Here is an 18,259-nt window from a genome sequence, read left to right as displayed (position 1 = left end):
AGATCCAACCAGTCCATTCTGAAGGAGATCAGCCCTGGGATTTCTTTGGAAGGAATGATACTAAAGCTGAAACTCCAATACTTTCGCCACCTCATGCAAAGAGTTGACTCATTGGAAAAGACCCTGATGCTGGGAGGGATTGGGGGCAGGAGGAGAAGGGGACGACAGAGGATGAGATGGTTGGATGGCATCACCGACTCGACGGACATGGGTTTGTGTGGACTCCGGCAGTTGGTGATGGACAGGGAGGCCTGGCGTGCTGTGATTCATGGTGTCGCAAAGAGTCGAACGCGACTGAGCGACTGAACTGAACTGATACTCTCATGATTGTATCATGTATTATTCCTTCTTGGTCTAAACTTTTCCATTTTCCTCCTCTCCCTGTCTTCTTAGAGAGTACCAGGGCTCAGGTTTTAGCATCCTCTGCTCTCTCCTTTAGAGTTCTCATTAGTTTCATGGCTTTAAATACTACCTCTATGCCAATTACTCCCATACACATATGCGAAGATCAGACCTCTTAACTTCAGATTTGTTGGCATATTCAACCAGACATATCTACCTAGTAGTCTAACAGACATCTCAAACTTACTCTGACCAAAATGAACTCTAGATCTTTCTCAAACCTTACTCCGTCAAAGGTCTTCCCCATCCCATCTTGCCAGTTACACCAATTCCTTGACTTCATGCTTTGCCTCACAGTGCACATACAATCCACCACCATCTCCTGTTGGCTCTACATTCAAAACATATTCAGAATCCCACCGTTTCCTACCACCTCCACATCTACTTGCTTGATCTGAGCCACCATCATGTTATCTCTAAGCCTGAATTCTTGCAGCAGCCTGATACTCCAGATGCCATTGTGCTCCTCTCAATTCAGCAGTCAGTGAAATACTTTTACAAAATAAATCTGATCACATTACTTCTCAGCACTCCTTGGTGGCTCCTGATTTTACCTGGATAAAATCTCTGTTAATGGTTTATGAGCCCTTCTACCCTCTGTACCCTCCTCCTATTACCTCCCCACCTCACTTTTTCCTATCAAACTTATGTTCTTACACGTTCCTGCTTTGGACTCCACACAAGCTGGTCCATCTAGCTATTCCACTCTCCTCATTCCCATCTCCTGCTGCTTCCTCTTTGCATGGCTACTTCCCTTTTTTCCTTCTAGACTTTCCTAAAACGCCAATCTCTCAGCAAACACTTAACTTGACCACCTTATTTAAAACTACAATGTTTGTGCTTATTTAGGCAGCACATACACTAAAATTAGAACAAAATAGAGAACATTAACACGGCTCCTGCACAAGGATGACACACAAATTCATAAAGCGTTACATATTCTTGAGAGAGAATTTTAAAGTAAATATGACAAAACATTAACAATATGTGATTCTGGGTCAAGAGCATATTGGTACCATTCTTGTGGCTATGTATCTTAAATTTTTCAGAGTAAAATTTTTTAAAACAAAAAAATTGAACTCCCTTTTATCTCTTATCTGCTCTACTTTTTCTTTCTTGATAGCACTCATCAACTTGTAAAACACTATATAATTTGCATACTGACTATAGGTTTTGTTTTTTTCTTCTCTTTCCACTAGGCTATAAACTCTCCAAAAGGGCATAGATTTTTGTCTGTTTTGTTTCTGGTGTTTTTGTCTGTTTTGTTTCCATGCACCTAGACCAGTGCCCAGTACTATGCACTCGACATTATTTGTTGTACTAAAACTTCAGGAGCTTCCCTGATGGCTTAGTGGTAAAGAATCCACCAGCCAATGCAGAGGACATGGGTTTGATCCCTGATCTGGGAAGACCCCATTTACCTTAGAGCCACTAAGCACATGTGCCACAACTACTGAGCCTGTGCTCTAGAGCTCAGAAGCCACAACCACTGAAGCCTGCTCTCCTTAAAGCCCATGCTCTGCAACAAGAGAAGTCACTGCAATGAGAAGCCCGCACATGGCAACTAGAGAGTCCCCCACTGTTTGCCACTAGAAAAGCCCAAGCAGCAACAAAAAACAATGCAGCACAGCCAAAAAGGAATTAAAAAAAAAACTCCAAAGGACAGGGACCATGATTAAACAGTCTAGAGGCAGAACAATTCCTAGAGAGGAGACAATGTAAGATGGGACCACTGGAGTGCATAGCTGAACTAGTGTGAAAATAAAGTTCACAGGCAATATTGCAGTTGAGGAACTAAAAACCTAACATACCAGATCAGCTAAGGTGTGCATTCAAATGTAGAAGTCAGAATGTAGGTAGACAGAAAGTAAACCAAGTTCAAGTTATAGCAGGGAAAATGACACAGTTTGCAAACTGATTAAGATTAGAGAGGGGGTAGTTTATTAAATATGGATTAAATATGGCTTCATGTTAGAATAACAAGGTATTAGAATACTGTAGAAAATTCTACGCTACACAGTATCAAACAAATCTTCTGTTCAATTTAAAAACAAGTTCACGGTCTTCCATGGTGGTCCACTGGCTAAGACTCTGAGCACCCAATGCAGGGGGCCCTGGTTCGATCCCTGGTTAGGGATTTAGATCCCATACGCCACAGCTAAGAGTTTGCATGACAAATCTAAAGATCCCACATACTGCAATTAAGACCCAGTATTGCCAAATAAGTAAAATTAAATTTAAACACAAGTTCAGTTAATCTAGGTAACTAAATTTTATAAACTCATCCCAAACATAAATTGTTAGTGGAAATGGTCCTAATTACTATGGCAATTTGGTTACATGGACACAAGTAAATGTAAAAATATTTTAAATAAATCTTGGGTGACCTATGACAAGCAATTTGATTACTCATTCCTCCTCTCCTGCCATCCACTGATAATAGGAAGCAGGTAGTCAAAGATGAGGGAGGAGGTCCACAAGCTAGTAACACCAGTGCTTTCCCAAGTACAGAAATAAGCACAGATTAACAGAAATAACTCCAAGTTCCTTATTGGAAATACAAATTGAGCTAAAATAAACTGCTGCTTCCCACAGATGGTGAATATGGAGATCTACTGAACAACTCTGCTCTAAAGTACACGGATCCAGAAAACACAAGTTACCAAAACAAACTCAGGTCCACACGCTGACATGCAGTAAAGGCAATCTACTGACATCAGGTTGTGATGAAGGAAAGTGTACATAACATTAACTAAAGGACAGCTAGGAAGAACTCCAGGGCTCTTAGTGCTCCAAAAGCCTGAAATCTGCAAAGGTTCCAGCAAACCATTTTTAAAGGCAAGGAAAGGGAGGGGTATCCCAGGGCCTGCGATCAGCTATGCACAATTCTCTGACTGGTTGATGGTGAGGTAACAGGGTGGTGTCACACGGGTTAACCTTATCAATCCTTAGGCACCTGTCGGCTGTAGGGGCTATGTACTCAAGGTCAACAATTAGGTAGTTAATTTCTTCCAGTTGGTGGGGGTTTTAGCAGGTGTAAAGAATCGAACAGTAAAGAACCTGCCTGCAATGCAGGAGATGTGGATTTGATCCCTAGGCATGGAAGATCTCCTGGAGAAAGGAATGACTTGACTACCCACTTCAGTATTCTTGCCTGGAGAATTCCATGGACACAGGAGCCTAGTGGGCTACAGTCCATGAAGTTGCAAAGAGTCAGAAACGACTGAGCAACTAACACTTTCACTGTAGCCGCTGTAAAACCACTCAGGAAATGGGCATCAGAGAGTATTATCTAGGTAACACAGCGGAGCTAAAGCAGAGGATATGACAGAGGGGTCTGTCCTGGGAAGGCCCTATAGGGTCCTGCTCAGTTACATGTTCACAAAAACAGCACTTTGAATATGAGTTTGAAAGGGCAGTCTATGAAGATGTCACTTACCTACTCAGATATTTTCAGTTATTACCCACAAAATCATATACACAAATCTTAGAAACTCTTCAGATTTCATCAGAATTTATAAATGTACCTATTTCATATTTTACCATACTTCATAGTTTCATAATAGAGTACATTCTGCTTTGTGTTTTATCTGATATAGGTATATTTAAGGATTGTCAGTAAATTACAAACTAAATTTAATAAATTAACATCACGTTTTGTTAATAAAATTGAATCATGTTCTAAAATGATAAAAGATCAAGTTCAGAAAACTATAAAATTACATAATATTTTAAAAATAATTGATGGGACTTTAAAATTTCCATATCGAATATCTAATTACTTTAAAAACAAGGACACTACAATCTTTCATTCTATAGGGAACTGTTTTCAGAAAGGTAAAACAACTGCCACTAATGAATGATCTCTTTCTGTCAGGCAGTACACTAGGAAAATTTAGAAAATCTATAATTCTCAAAACAACTCACAAAGATAAGTTCTCATTATCCCTACATTAAGGACAAGAAAACTGAGGTTCAGAGATATTAAATAATTTATCACCAGTTAGTAAGTGGTGATATTAAGTCTAGAACTCTGATTTTTTGCTATTATGCAACACTACCTCTTAAAATCATTCATTCAACAAATATTTGTTGAGTGTCTTTTATGTATCAGGCATTGAAGAGGGTGCCAGGTAAGCAAAGATGACTTTGTGTCATTGGAGCCTTACCCTCCAGCTAAATCTAAGATGGAAATAAGAGTTATAAACAAATAATTGCAACACAATGCAGTAAGCGCTATGAAAGAAGTATATATAACAATACCACACATAAGTGGGAGTGTTGAACCATGTGAGGCAGCAAGCAATCAAAGAAGGCTTCACTTAGAAAAACTGCTTGGAATGCAGTACACCTTATTTAAATACTTGATGTAACTCAAAACTTGAAGAAAGAGAGGAGTTTGCTGATGGAAAATCAAGGAGATTCTAGACAGAAACAGGCCATATTTGCAAAACCATAAAGTTTCAGAAAATCCTAAGCAGTTCAGCATAGCTAAAAAATTAGATGCTTTGTGACAAGCCGTAAAGAAGTAAAAATAGGTCAGGTCAGGGAGGTTTCCTTATGCCATATTAAAAAAAGAGTTTAGGCTTTATTCTGTAAGAAATTGGGAACCTTTCCTAGAGTTTAACCAAGTCACTACTTTACAAAGATTACCTTGTCAAATTTGGAAGAATGGATGTGGGGACAAGGACAATCTTTTAGAGGGGTACTACAAATAGTCTGGGTAATACATTATATAATCTCTTAGCTTCAGACTCCTACATCTAATTACCTACCTTGGTCACCTTGGATGTCTCAAAGTGCTGGGCTGCACCCCACAGGCCTATAAGGCCTGCACTTTCCCAGCTTTAAGATCAAGTAAGAGCCTGGAGTTAGCAACAGAGACAGCAGTTTAATGGATGAGGGCATTTACGCATCTGAAAGCAGGGTCCTGGAGCGGTACCCCACCACATGCTGTTAACAGCAGGCAGGACAAGGCGGCAGCCTTTGCTCCCCGGGGTTAGGTGGGGAATTGATGTCTGGTGGGTGCATTAGTTACCTGGGAAACCAGGAGAGAAGCCCACCCTCAAGATCTCTTTGATAAAAGCAATCACTCATTGGCCTGGAGGAAATATAAGCAGGAAGGTCAGTCAGGTGAATAGGGTATAGGTGAAGCACTGACTGGTGGAGCAGGCAGGGCGCAGAGCACAACAGAACAGCCATCTTGACTGGCCTGACCATACACACAGACATCTCTAGCCTAAGTGTCCAAAACCAGTCTTCTATTCTCTACCAAACTGTGTGCTCCCTGACCAACTCTCTCAGTAGCAGTGCAATCACGAAGTTACTCAACCCAGTAAATTGAGTTCATTCTTGATTTTTACTTCTTCTTTAACCATATTAAATTGATTAACTATTCCCCAAACATATCACAAATCCATTCATTTTGTTCCACTCTGACAGGCATCACCCACCCCAAGCCATCAGTGTTCCACAGGAATATGCAGTACTTCCCAATAGGACTCCCCTACATTTACCTTAGTATCAGTTCACTTCCTTATGCACTTACTGTGACTGAAAATTATTTTCATCTGTTTCCTCTCTCATTAGACTGTCTTTATGAAGTCAAGGACCACAAACTTTTCATCCTGTTTTACTTCAGTACACTAGTATTGGGTTTCCCAGGTGGTGCTAGTATAAAGAACACACCTGCCAATGCAGAAGACATATGAGAAATGGTTCAATCCCTAGGTCAGGAAGACCCCCTGGAGGAGGGCAAGGCAAACTATTATTTACCCTTGTATTATTGCCAGGAGAATCCTATGGACAAATAAGCCTGGCAGGCTATAGTCCATAGGGTCGCAAAGAGCTGGACAAGATGGAAGTGACATAGTAGGCGCACACCCACTCTAGCATGTGGTTCAGTCGCTAAGTTGTGGCTGACTATTTGCGACCCCATGGACAGCAACATGCCAGGCTTCGCTGTCCTTCATCATCTCCTAGAGCTTGTTCAAACTCATGTCCATTTTAAAACTGCCATATCTAACATCTGCTATATCAATGAGTCAGTGATGCCATATCAATATGTATCAGTGATACCATCCAACCATCTCCTTCTCTGTCATCCCATTCTCCTCCTGCCTTCAATGTTTCCCAGCATCAGTGTTTTTCCTAATGAGTCGGCTCTTCACATCCGGTGGCCAAAGTATTGGAGCTTCAGCATCAGTCCTTCAAATGAATATTTAGGATTGATTTCCTTTAGGAGTGACTGGTTTGATGTCCTTGCAGTTCAAGGGACTCTCAAGAGACTTCTCCAACACCACAGTTAAAAGGCATTGGTTCTTTGGCACTCAGACTTCTTTATGGTTCAACTCTCACATCCATACATGACTACTGGAAAAACCATAGCTTTGACTTAGATGGACCTTTGTCAGCAAGGTAATGTCTCTGTTTTTCAATACGTTGTCTTGGTTTGTCATAGCTTTTCTTCCAAGGAGCAAGTGTCATTCAATTTCATGGTTGCTGTCACCATCTGCAATGACTTTGGAGCCCAAGAAAATAAAGTGTCACTGTTTCCATTGTGTCCCATCTATTTTCCATGAAGTAATGGGACCAGATGCCATGATCTTGGTTTCCTGAATGCTGGATTTTAAGCCAGCTTTTTCACTCTCCTCTTTAATTTTCATCAAGAAGCTCTTTAGTTCCTTTTTGCTTTCTGACATGAGTGATATCATCTGCAAATCTGAGGTTATTGGTAACTCTCCCTGCAATCTTGATTCCAGCTTGTGCTTCATCCAGCCCTGCATACCACATGATGTACTCAAATATAAGGTAAATAAGCTGGTGACAATACACAGCACTGACGTACTCTTTTCCCAATTTGGAAGCAGTCCATTGCTCCATGTCTAGTTTCATGTCCGGTCCTGTTGCTTCTTCATCCGCATACAGGTTTCTCAGGAGGCAACTAAGGTGGTCTGGCATTCCCATCTCTTTGTAAATTTTACAGTTTGTTGTGATCCACACAGTTAAAGGCTTTAACGTAGTCAATAAAGCAGATGCTTTTCCAGAACTGTCTTGCTTGTTCTATGATCCAGTGGATGTTGGCAATTTGATCTCTGGTTCCTTTGCCTTTTCTAAATCCAGATAGAACATCTGGAAGTTCTTGGTTCACATACTATTGAGCTGGAGCCTAGCTTGGAGAATTTTCAGCATTACTTTGCTAGCATATGAAATGAGAGCAACTGTGCGGTAGTTTGAGCATCGTTTGGCACTGCCCTTCTTTGGGACTGGAATGAAAACTGAACTTTCCCAATCTTGTAGCCACTGCTGAGTTTTACAAATTTGCCAGCATACTGAATGCAGCACATTAATAGCATCATCTTCTAGGATCTGAAATAGCTCAGCTGAATTCCATTACATCCACTAGCTTTGTTCACAGAGATGCTTCTAAGGCCCTCATATTCAACAAGAGAGTCCGAAAAGCAGTACTTGGATGCAGTCTCACGAATGACAGGATGATCTCTGTTTGTTTCCAAGGAAAACCATTCAATATGACAGTAATCCAAGTCTATGCCCCAACCACTAATGCCAAAAAAGCTGAAGTTGAATGGTTCTATGAAGACCTAACAAAACCTTCTATCACTTCCGTTGAGTCAGTCACTCAGTCGTGTCCGACTCTTTGCGACCTCATGGATCGCAGCATGCCAGGCCTCCCTGTCCATCATCAACTCCCAGAGTTCACTCAAACTCACATCCATCAAGTCGGTGATGCCATCCAGCCATCTCATCCTCTGTCGTCCCCTTCTCCTCCTGCCCCCAATCCCTCCCAGCATCAGAGTTTTTCCCAATGAGTCAACTCTTCACATGAGGAGGCCAAAGTACTAGAGTTTCAGCTTCAGCATCAGTCCTTCCAATGAACACCCAGGACTGATCTCCCTGCAGTCCAAGGGACTCTCAAGAGTCTTCTCCAACACCACAGTTCAAAAGCATCAATTCTTCAGCTTTCTTCACAGTCCAACTCTCACATCCATACATGATCACTGGAAAAACCATAGCCTTGACTAGATAGATCTTTGTTGGCAAAGTAATGTCTCTGCTTTTGAATATGCAATCTAGGTTGGTCATAACTTTTCTTCCAAGGAGTAAGCGTCTTTTAATTTCATGGCTGCAATCAACATCTGCAGTGATTTTGGAGCCCCCAAAAATAAAGTCTGACACTGTTTCCACTGTTTCCCCATCTATTTCCCATGAAGTGATGGGACCAGATGCCATGATTTTAGTTTTCTGAATGTTGAGCTTTAAGCCAACTTTTTCACTCTCCTCTTTCACTTTCATGAAGGGGTCAAAGATTTTTAGTTCCTCTTCACTTTCTGCCGTAACGGTTGTGTCATCTGCTGAGGTTATCAATATTTCTCCTGTCAATCTTGATTCCAGCTTGTGTTTCTTCCAGCCCAGTGTTTCTCATGATGTACTCTGCATAGAAGTTAAATAAGCAGGGTGACAATATACAGCCTTGATGTACTCCTTTTCCTATTTGGAACCAGTCTGTTGTTCCATGTCCAGTTCTAACTTGCTTTCTGACCCGCATATAGGTTTCTCAAGAGGCAGGTCAGGTGGTCTGGTATTCCCAGCTCTTTCAGAATTTTCCACAGTTTATTGTGATCTTCTATAAATAACACCACAACAGATGTCCTTTTTATCAAAGGGGATGGGAATTCAAAAGTAGGAAGTTAAGAGATATCTGGAGTAACAGGCAAGTTTGGCCTTGGAGTACAAAATGAATCAGGACAAAGGCTAACAGAGTTTTGCTAAGAGAACAAAACTTGGCAAACTTGTTTGGTCATAGCAAACACCCTCTTGCAACAACACAAGAGAAGATTCTACACATGGACATCACCAGATGGCCAATACAAAACCATATTGATTATATTCTTTGCAGCCAAAGGTGGAGAAGCTCTATACAGTCAGCAAAAACAAGACCAGGAGTTGACTGTGGCTTAGAACATGAACTCCTTATTGCAAAATTCAGACTTAAACTGAAAAAAAGTAGTGAAAATCACTAGACCACTCAGGCATGACCTAAATCAAATCCCTTAAGATTATACAGTGGAAGTGACAAATAGATTCAAGGGAACAGATCTGACAGACAGAGTGCCTGAAGAACTATGGATGGAAGTTCGTTAACAGTGTATGGGAGGCGGTGATCAAAACTATCTCCAAGAAAAAGAAAGGCAAAATGGTTTTCGGAGGAGGGCTTACAAACAGCTGTGAAAAAAGAGAAGCTAAAGGCAAAGGCAATGACACCTCACTCCAGTACTCTTGCCTGGAAAATCCCATGGACAGAGGAGCCTGGAAGGCTGCAGTCCATGGGGTCGCTGAGGGTCGGACACGACTGAGCGACTTCGCTTTCACTTTCATGCGTTGGAGAAGGAAATGGCAACCCACTCCAGTGTTCTTGCCTGGAGAATCCCAGGGACAGGGGAGCCTAGTGGGCTGCCGTCTCTGGGGTCGCACAGAGTCGGACACAACTGAAGCGACTTAGCACCAGCAAGCAGCAAAGGCAAAGGCGAAAAGGAAAGCTATATCCATCTGAATGCAGAATTCCAAAGAAAAGAAAGGAGAGATAAGAAAACCTTCTGAAGTAAACAATGCAAAGAACTAAAGGAAAACAACACAATGGGAAAGACTAGAGATTGCTTCAAGAAAATTAGAGATACAAGGGACTATTTCACGCCAAGATGGGCACAATAAAGGACAAAAACGGTATAGACCTGACAGAAGCAGAAGATATTAAGAAGAGGCGGCAAGAACACACAGAACTGTACCAAAAAAAATCTTAAGGACCTAGATAACCACAATGATGTGATCACTCACCTAAAGCCTGACATCTTGGAGTGCAAATTCAAGGGGGCCTTAGGAAGCATCACTCTAGTATTAGCCCAGGTCAATAAAAATAATATTAACAAAATCCAGCACCCACTAAGCACCAGACATATATTAAATGTTTTACATATATTAAATCATTTTAGTTTAACAATGGTTTGCGATTTCCTTTGTCTCAGTTTTACAGATAAGAAAAGAAAGGCACTTGATAGTTAAGTATTCTGCCAAAGGTCACTCAAGGAGTACAAGGAAGAACTCACAATCAAGCCTTCTCAGCCTGGAGCCCGTCTTATTGACCATTACCTAATACCTTTCATAAGAGATGCTCAATATTTCTTGACCAAATATTTAATTGATATAGTGAGTAAAAAAGAAGAGGAACACATTAAGGAGATAGGGTGAATCTGAGGTACTCTGAAAAGACACAGTAGAATAAGTAGTTACAAATAGAAATAAAAGCATTCAGAAGTCATCAGATCCTACAGAAAGCCCATACAAAATATTAGCCTCTGTATAAAAAGTAAGTATATAATTTTAAAAATTATATGTGCTCTTAAAGTATCACCATTTAGATCTAACTCTAATAAAAACATATTTTAACAAAGCACAGAATGCCCCAACTAACCTTGACTGTACAATGAAAAATTCTGTACTGTTAATATGAAATGAAATATGCCTTTAGGTAATATTCCACATCTGTAAAAACGTCAAACTTGTATTTTGTCAAAATATAAAAGTACAGATATTGGGACTTCCTTGGTAGTCCAGTGGTTAAGCCTCTGCACTTTATCTACAGAGGGAAAGGGTTCGGTTCCTGAACTGGGAGCTAAGATCCTGCATGCTACACTGTGGAGCCAAAAAATAAAAAGTGCAGATATTTGTTTTTAACTTGACAAAATGACGCCAAATCCATCTAATAAAAAGCAAGAAAGCGTGAGAACGGCAAGAAAATATCTAAAGAAGTGAAAGCACACCATACCAGATACAAAAGCATAAAGCTACAGAAATTAAGAAAATGGGTACGGTACAAGTCAAAGAAAAGACAGAACAATCAAAGAGAAGAGAACCCACACAAAACCAAGTATATATAAATTGTGAAACTGAAACAGGACGGAGGTGGGCAGGGCACAACCTTTAAAAGAAGAACACTGTCTGACGACATGACATAAACTTATTAGAACCAATTAGGTTCAAGATAGCACATATTTGACTTTCACTAGACCTTGAGCCTCAGTATACTCATTGTAACATATCAACAAGCTAAATGATACATACACAGGCACCATGACAGTTCTAAGGCTAACCATAAAGGACAAAAAAATGGGCAGTGGCCCAATTCCTACAAATCCCTACTCTTTCCCCCAAATATTTGGAATACTCCTCACACTCATTAGACTATGAAATTATCTGATTTAGAAAAGGAAGAGGGACCAGAGACCAAATTGCTAACATCTGTTGGGTCATGGACAAAGCAAGACAATTCCAGAAAAACATCTACTTCTACTTCATTGAAAAATATCCGTGGTAGCTCAGATGGTAAAGGTATCTGCTTGCAATACGGGAAACCCAGGTTTAATCCCTGGGTGGGGAAGATCCCTGGAGAAGGAAATGGCAACCCACTCCAGTATTCTTGCCTGGACAATCTTATGGACGGAGGAGCCACATAGGCTACAGTCCATGGGGTCACAAAGAGTCGGATACAAGCGATGACCATGCTAAAGCCTTTGCGTAGATCACAACAAACTGTAAAATTCTTACCAAGAGATGGGAATACCAGACCACCTTAGCTGCCTCCTGAGAAACCTGTATGCAGGTAAAGAAGTAACAGAACTGGATATGGAACAACGAACCGGTTCCAAATTGGGAAAGGAGTACGTCAAGGCTGCATATTGTCACCAGCTTATTTAACTTATATTTGAGCACATCATATGAAATTCAGGGCTGGATGAAGCACAAGCTGGAATCAAGATTGCAGGGAGAAATATCAATAATCTCAGATTTGCAGATGACATCACCCTTATGGCAGAACGCAAAAAGGAACTAAAGAGCCTCTTGATGAAAGTGAAAGAGGAAAGTAAAAAAGCTGGCATAAACCTCAACATTCAAAAAACAAAGATCATGGCATCCGGTCCTGTCACTTCATGGCAAATAGATGGGGAAACAATGGAAACAGTGACAGACTTTTTCTTGGACTCCAAAATCACTGCAGATGGTGACTGTAGCCACGAAATTAAAAGATGCTTATTCCTTGAAAGAAAAGCTATAACCAACCTAGACAGCATATTAAAAAGCAGACACATTACTTTGCCAACTAGGTCCATCTAGTCAAGGCTATGGTTTTTCTAGTAGTCATGTATGGATGTGAGAGTGGGACTATAAAGAAGGCTGAACATCGAAGAATTGACGCTTTTGAATTGTGGTGTTGGAGAAGTCTCTTGAGAGTCCCTTGGACTGCAAGGAGATCAAACCAGTCATTCCTAAAGGAAATCAACCCTGAATATTCATTGTAAGGACTGATGCTAAAGCTGAATCTCCAATCCTTTGGCCACCTGATGCGAAGAGCTGACTCATAAGAAAAGACCCTGATACTGGACTGAAGGCAGGGAAAGGGAACAAGAGAGGAGGAGATGCATCACTGACTCAATGGACATGAGTTTGAGCAAGCTTTGGTAGATGGTGAAGGACAGGGAAGCCTGGTGTCATGCAGTTTATGGGGTCGCAAACAGTCGGAGACGACTGAGTGACTAAACAAAACATAAATGCAAATAGACTCAAAGGATTAGATCTGTTAGACAGAGTGGCTGAAGAACTAAGGATGGAGGTTTATACCACTCTATAGGAGGTGGTAACCAAAACCATCCCAAAGAAAAAGAAATACAAGAAGTCAAACTGGTTATCTAAGAAGGCCTTACAAATAGCTGAGAAAAGAAGAGAAGTGAAATGCAAAGAAGAGAAAGATATACCCAACTGAATGCAGAGTTCCAGGGAACAGCATGGAGAGATAAGAAAAAGTCTTTCTTTTTAAGTGAACAATGCAAAGAAATAGAGGAAAGCAACAGAATAGGAAAGCAACAGAATGGGAAAGACTGGAGATATCTTCAAGAAAATTAGAGATAACAGGGGAATATTTCAGGCAAAGATGGGCACATAAAGGACAGAAACAGCAAGGATCTAAGAGAAGCAGAAGAGATTAAGAAGAGGTGGCAAGAATAAAGAGAATAACTATACAAAAAAAAAGGTGTTAACAACTCAGATAACCAGACAGTGTGGTCACTCACCTAGAGCCAGACATCCAGGAGTGTGAAGTCAAGCAGGCCTTAGGAAGCATTACTACCAACAAAACTAGTGGAGTAATGGAATATGAGCTGAGCTATTTCAAATCCTAAATGATGATGCTGTGAAAGCACTGCACTCAATATGCCGGCAAATCTGGACAACTCAGCACTGGCCAGAGGACTGCAAAAGGTCAGTTTTTGTTCCAATCCCAAAGAAGGGCAATGCGGAAGAATGTTAAAAATACCATACAACTGCACTCATTTCACATGCTAGCAAGGTAATGTTCAAAATCCTTTAAACTAGGCTTCAGCAATATGTGAACCAAGAACTTTCAGATGTACAAGCTGGATTTAGAAAAGGCAAAGGAACCAGAGATCAAATTGCCAGCATCCGTTGGGTCACAGAAAAAGCAAGGGAACTCCAGAAAAACATCTACTTCTGATTCATTGACTACACTAAAGTCTTTGGTGGGTGGATCACAATAAACTGTGGAACATTCTTAAAGAGATGGGAATACCACATCACCTTACCTGACTCCTAGGAAACCTGTATGCAGGACAAGAAGTAACAGTTAGAAATGGACATGGAAAAACAGACTGGTTCAAAACCAGAAAAGGAATATGTCAAGGCTATATACTGTCACTGTACTTATTTAATTTATATTCAGAGTGCATCATGGGAAATGGAATGCTAGCTGAAGCACAAGCTGGGACCAAGACTTCCTGGGGAAATCAACTTCAGATATGCAGATGATGAAAGTGAAGAGAAACTAAATAGTCTCTTGATGAAAGTGAAAGAGGAGAGTAAAAAAGCTGGCTTAAAACTCAACATTCAATAAACTAAGATCATGGTATCCAGTCCCATCACTTCGTGACAAACAGATGCAAGAAAAGTGGAATCAATGGCAGATTTTATTTTCTTCGGCTCCAAAATCACTGCAGTCACAAAATTAAAAGACACTTATTCTCTGGAAGAAAAGCTATGACAAACCTACACAGTGTATTAAAAAGCAGAGACATCACTTTGCTGACAAAGGTCCATATACTCCAAGCTATGGTTTCCAGTAGTCATGTATGGATGTGAGAGTTGGACCATAAAGAATGCTGAGTGCCAAAGAAATGATGTTTTCAAATAGTGGTGTTAGAGCAGACTCTTGAGTCCCTTGTACAGCAAGATCAAAGCAATCAATACTGAAGGTTCATTGGAATGATTGATGCTTAAGCTGAAGACCCAATACTTGGGCCACCAGATGCAAAGAGCTGACTCATTAGAAAAGACCCTGATGCTGGCAAAGATTAAGGGCAGGAGGAGAAGGGGTGACAGGATGAGATTGCTGGATGGCATCACCAATTCAGTGGACATGAGTTTGAGCAAACTGTGGAAAAAAGTGAAGGACAGGGAAGTGTGATGTGCTGCAGTTCATGGGGTGCAGCAATGTCAGCCATGACTTAGTAACTAAACAACATAAAAACTGTCAACCCCACAGTCTGCAGCCACTGTCACCTTTTGAGATGGCCCACACTGCCTGTGGACTGTGTTTCTCTCTAAATAAATCCACTTCTTACCTATGAGTTTCTTTCTCATTCAATGCTTGCTGTGATAAGACATCAAGAACATGAGCTTTATTAATTCCTAAGATTGTGTGTGCTCTCAGCTAAAAGTCTGTGGGTTCAAGTCCCACTCTGGGTTTTGGCTAGGTCCAAGACCCAACCATGGGTTCAACTCCCAATCTGGTTACATGGTTTCAAAATCAAATGTAAAAACAAAAAAAAATTGCATATACATATTATGTTTTATTATCTACTTTCTATTTATCATAAAGCTTTTTCAAGTATCACAAATAATCTAGAAACCATAAGGGAAAAGACATAAATTTCAACACTAAAATAATTTATACTATGTCATAGAAGAACAGAATTAAAAATTTTAAAACATCAAATTCAAAATGAGAGTAAAAGCAAAATACATGACAAGTTAAAAACCTATGAAGTAATTTCTTTAAAATTACTAAGAATCTATGAAAGATAACAGTCTACTCAAAAGAGATTAAACAACAATGGACAATGTACACATAAAAGATGCTCAACATCAACCAAATTCAACTAGAAAGAATTAAATAAATGATGGATCACTTTTTACAATCAGACTGAATAAAAGATGGGAAACTGGTACTCTGAAACACTGTTAGTAGGAAAGAAAACAGGCATTATCTCTCTGAAAAGCAATTTAGTAAATACAGAGTTTTGTATTAGTAAATAAATAATACAAAATCACACTATTCCTAAAATGTTAGATTTAAGGGATAATCAGGAAAGCATAAAAAAATGATGCTTATGATAGCATTGCTTTTAAAAAGTAATAGTTGATCTAGCAATCCCACTTCTGGGTGTAGCTATATACCCAGAAATATACATATGTATATACATATATCCAAAAGAACACATATGACCAAAAGAACTAAATAGAGGATCTTGAAGAGACATTAACATTTACTGTAGCATTATTCACAACAGCCAATAAGTGGAAGCAACATAAACATTCACCAGCAGATAAATAAAATACTGAATATACAAGCAATAAAATATTAATTCAGCCTTAAAAAAAAAAAGGGAAATCCAGCCATATGCCACGACATGAACGAACCACGACAGCAGATGCTAAGCGAAATAAGCCAATCACAGAAGGACAAATACTTCATGAGTTCACGTATTATGAGGCATATAAAGTCAAACTCTTGGAAACAGAAACTAGAATGGTGGTTGCCAAGGGCTGAGAGGCAGGAAAAGAAGAGTCAAGTTGTTCAGTAAGTAAACAGTTTCAGTTTTGTAAGATGAAAAATTTCCACAGATCTGTTGCATGACAAGGTGCATATACTTAACACTACTGTACTGTACACTTACAAGTGGTTAAAATTGTAACGTTTATATATTTTTTACCACAATTAAAAATAGTTAGGATATGGTTGTTAGAAATATACAATGTAATTCTATATCGCCATCAAAAATGATAATATTGATCTTCAGTCACAGTCACAGCCCACTTTTTGAAACAAGAAAGCTTACAAAAGAGCAAAGCAGTATCGTACTATTCATACACGTCTGTACCTATTAAGATAGAGATCTGAAAAGATACTCATCAAAATTTAACAGAAGTATCTCTGAGCAATAGGAATACTAATAAGCTTTACTTCCTTTTTTATATTTTCCTGTGTTTTTAAATACAGTGAGTATGTCCTACGTGATGCCAAAGGGGAACTCAAAAGAGGAAGTGACTGCCTCTATTGGTTCTAGAATCCTAGGATGAAATTTCACATTTCTCACTATATGCCTGGCACATATTGGGGAATTAATAAATAAGAGGCAGGATGAGCAGTGGTTAAGAATTCAGGAATGAAACAGAGCTGGATGTGAATCTCAGCCCCAAAGTTTGCTGACCAAGGCCTTAAAGTCTTACTGAGGGTGAGGACGGATAAAGTGGGAGATCGGTATTAACATATGTGCTATGCTGTGCTTAGTCGCTCAGTCATGTCTGACTGTTTGCAACCCCATGGACTGTAAGCCCACCAGGCTCCTCTGTCCATGGAATTTTTCAGGCAAGAATACTGGAGTGGGATGCCATGCCCTCTTCCATGGGATCTTCCCAACCCATGAATCAAACCCAGGTCTCCTGCACTGCAGATGGGTTCTTTATCAGCTGAGCGACCTGGGAAGCCCATTGACATATACATTAGTATACATAAAACAGGTAACTAATAAGGGCCTACTGTATAGCACAGAGAACTCTATTCAATACTCTGTAATGACCTAAAGGGGAAAAAATTTAAGCAAGAGTGGATATATGTACATGCGTAACTGACTCACCTTGCTGTACAGGAGAAACTAACGCAACATTTGAAATCAACTAATGCTCCAATAAAAAAAATTTTGTCTTCATTGGGCTCCAATTTCTTCACCTATAAAATGTCACTGAACAATCCTTGCAGATTGCTGAAGGGGACACTCTTGAAAGCACTTAACACCATTCCTGGCTCAGAGAAAACAGTCAATAAAATGAAAGCCATTAGTATTTATTGACTTGATTTACACTGGAAGCACTCATGACAAAAAAAAAATAAGCATCTTTAGAAGAACTTTCTGCTAAATTATAAGAAATTCCCAATTAGCATTAAAAAGAGGCAACACTTTGTCTGGAGGACCCAGAACACTGTTTTGCTGAAAAGTGTGATGACATTCCTGTATCTACCAGTATTACACTATAAAATTTACCATCTAGTTGATGTATTAACACCACTCATGAGTCTAGGACACAAACCTAACAGTGTTTGAAGTAGAAAAACAAAACAAAACAAAAACAGAAAATATGTTTAGTTTAGTCCACAGGTAGAATAAAAAAACTAGCAAAACATGACTAATGAAGATCTGACTTAGAGATAGAACAAGTAACCCTACCATTAATTTTGTTTGGCATCTGTCTTCCTCACTACTTTTGGATAAGGAGCCTGTCTTTTTGGCACTGCTCTTCCTAAATTTGGCATAGTGCCTGGTTGGCCTGGGTTTAATAGCTCAGTCTTGTCCGACTCTTTGCAACCCCATGCAGTGTAGCCCGCCAGGCTCCTCTGTCCATTGGATTCTCCACAAGAATACAAGAGTGGGTAGCCTGTCCCTTCCTTCTCCAGCGGATCTTCCGAGCCCAGGCATGAAACCCAGGTCTCCCGCACTGC

General features: G+C 40.0%; 1 protein-coding gene and 1 non-coding gene across 5 annotated transcripts in view; one reads left to right on the top strand and one right to left on the bottom strand.

Annotated features, from left to right (window-relative positions):
• The window catches only part of ZRANB3 (zinc finger RANBP2-type containing 3), a 296,619-nt gene that overhangs the window by 277,438 nt on the left and 922 nt on the right, over positions 1 to 18,259 (bottom strand). For 2 of the 4 annotated variants that reach the window (XM_042243938.2, XM_060410091.1), the window contains exon 2: positions 17,400 to 17,562. The exons of the other annotated variants lie outside the window; for them this stretch is intronic. The gene's annotated coding sequence lies outside the window, so the exon portion shown is untranslated. The remainder of the gene's footprint in view (positions 1 to 17,399; positions 17,563 to 18,259) is intronic. 4 annotated transcript variants of the gene reach the window in all.
• Positions 1,240 to 1,346, top strand: LOC114113312 (U6 spliceosomal RNA). The gene has a single exon (XR_003588373.1). It is a non-coding gene; the product is annotated as a U6 spliceosomal RNA (small nuclear RNA).

This window comes from Ovis aries, chromosome 2 (genome assembly GCF_016772045.2).
Source record: "Ovis aries strain OAR_USU_Benz2616 breed Rambouillet chromosome 2, ARS-UI_Ramb_v3.0, whole genome shotgun sequence".
NCBI classification, from domain to species: domain Eukaryota; kingdom Metazoa; phylum Chordata; class Mammalia; order Artiodactyla; family Bovidae; genus Ovis; species Ovis aries.
Note: the sequence above shows the minus strand (reverse complement) of the source record. Positions and strands in the feature narration are given on the sequence as shown.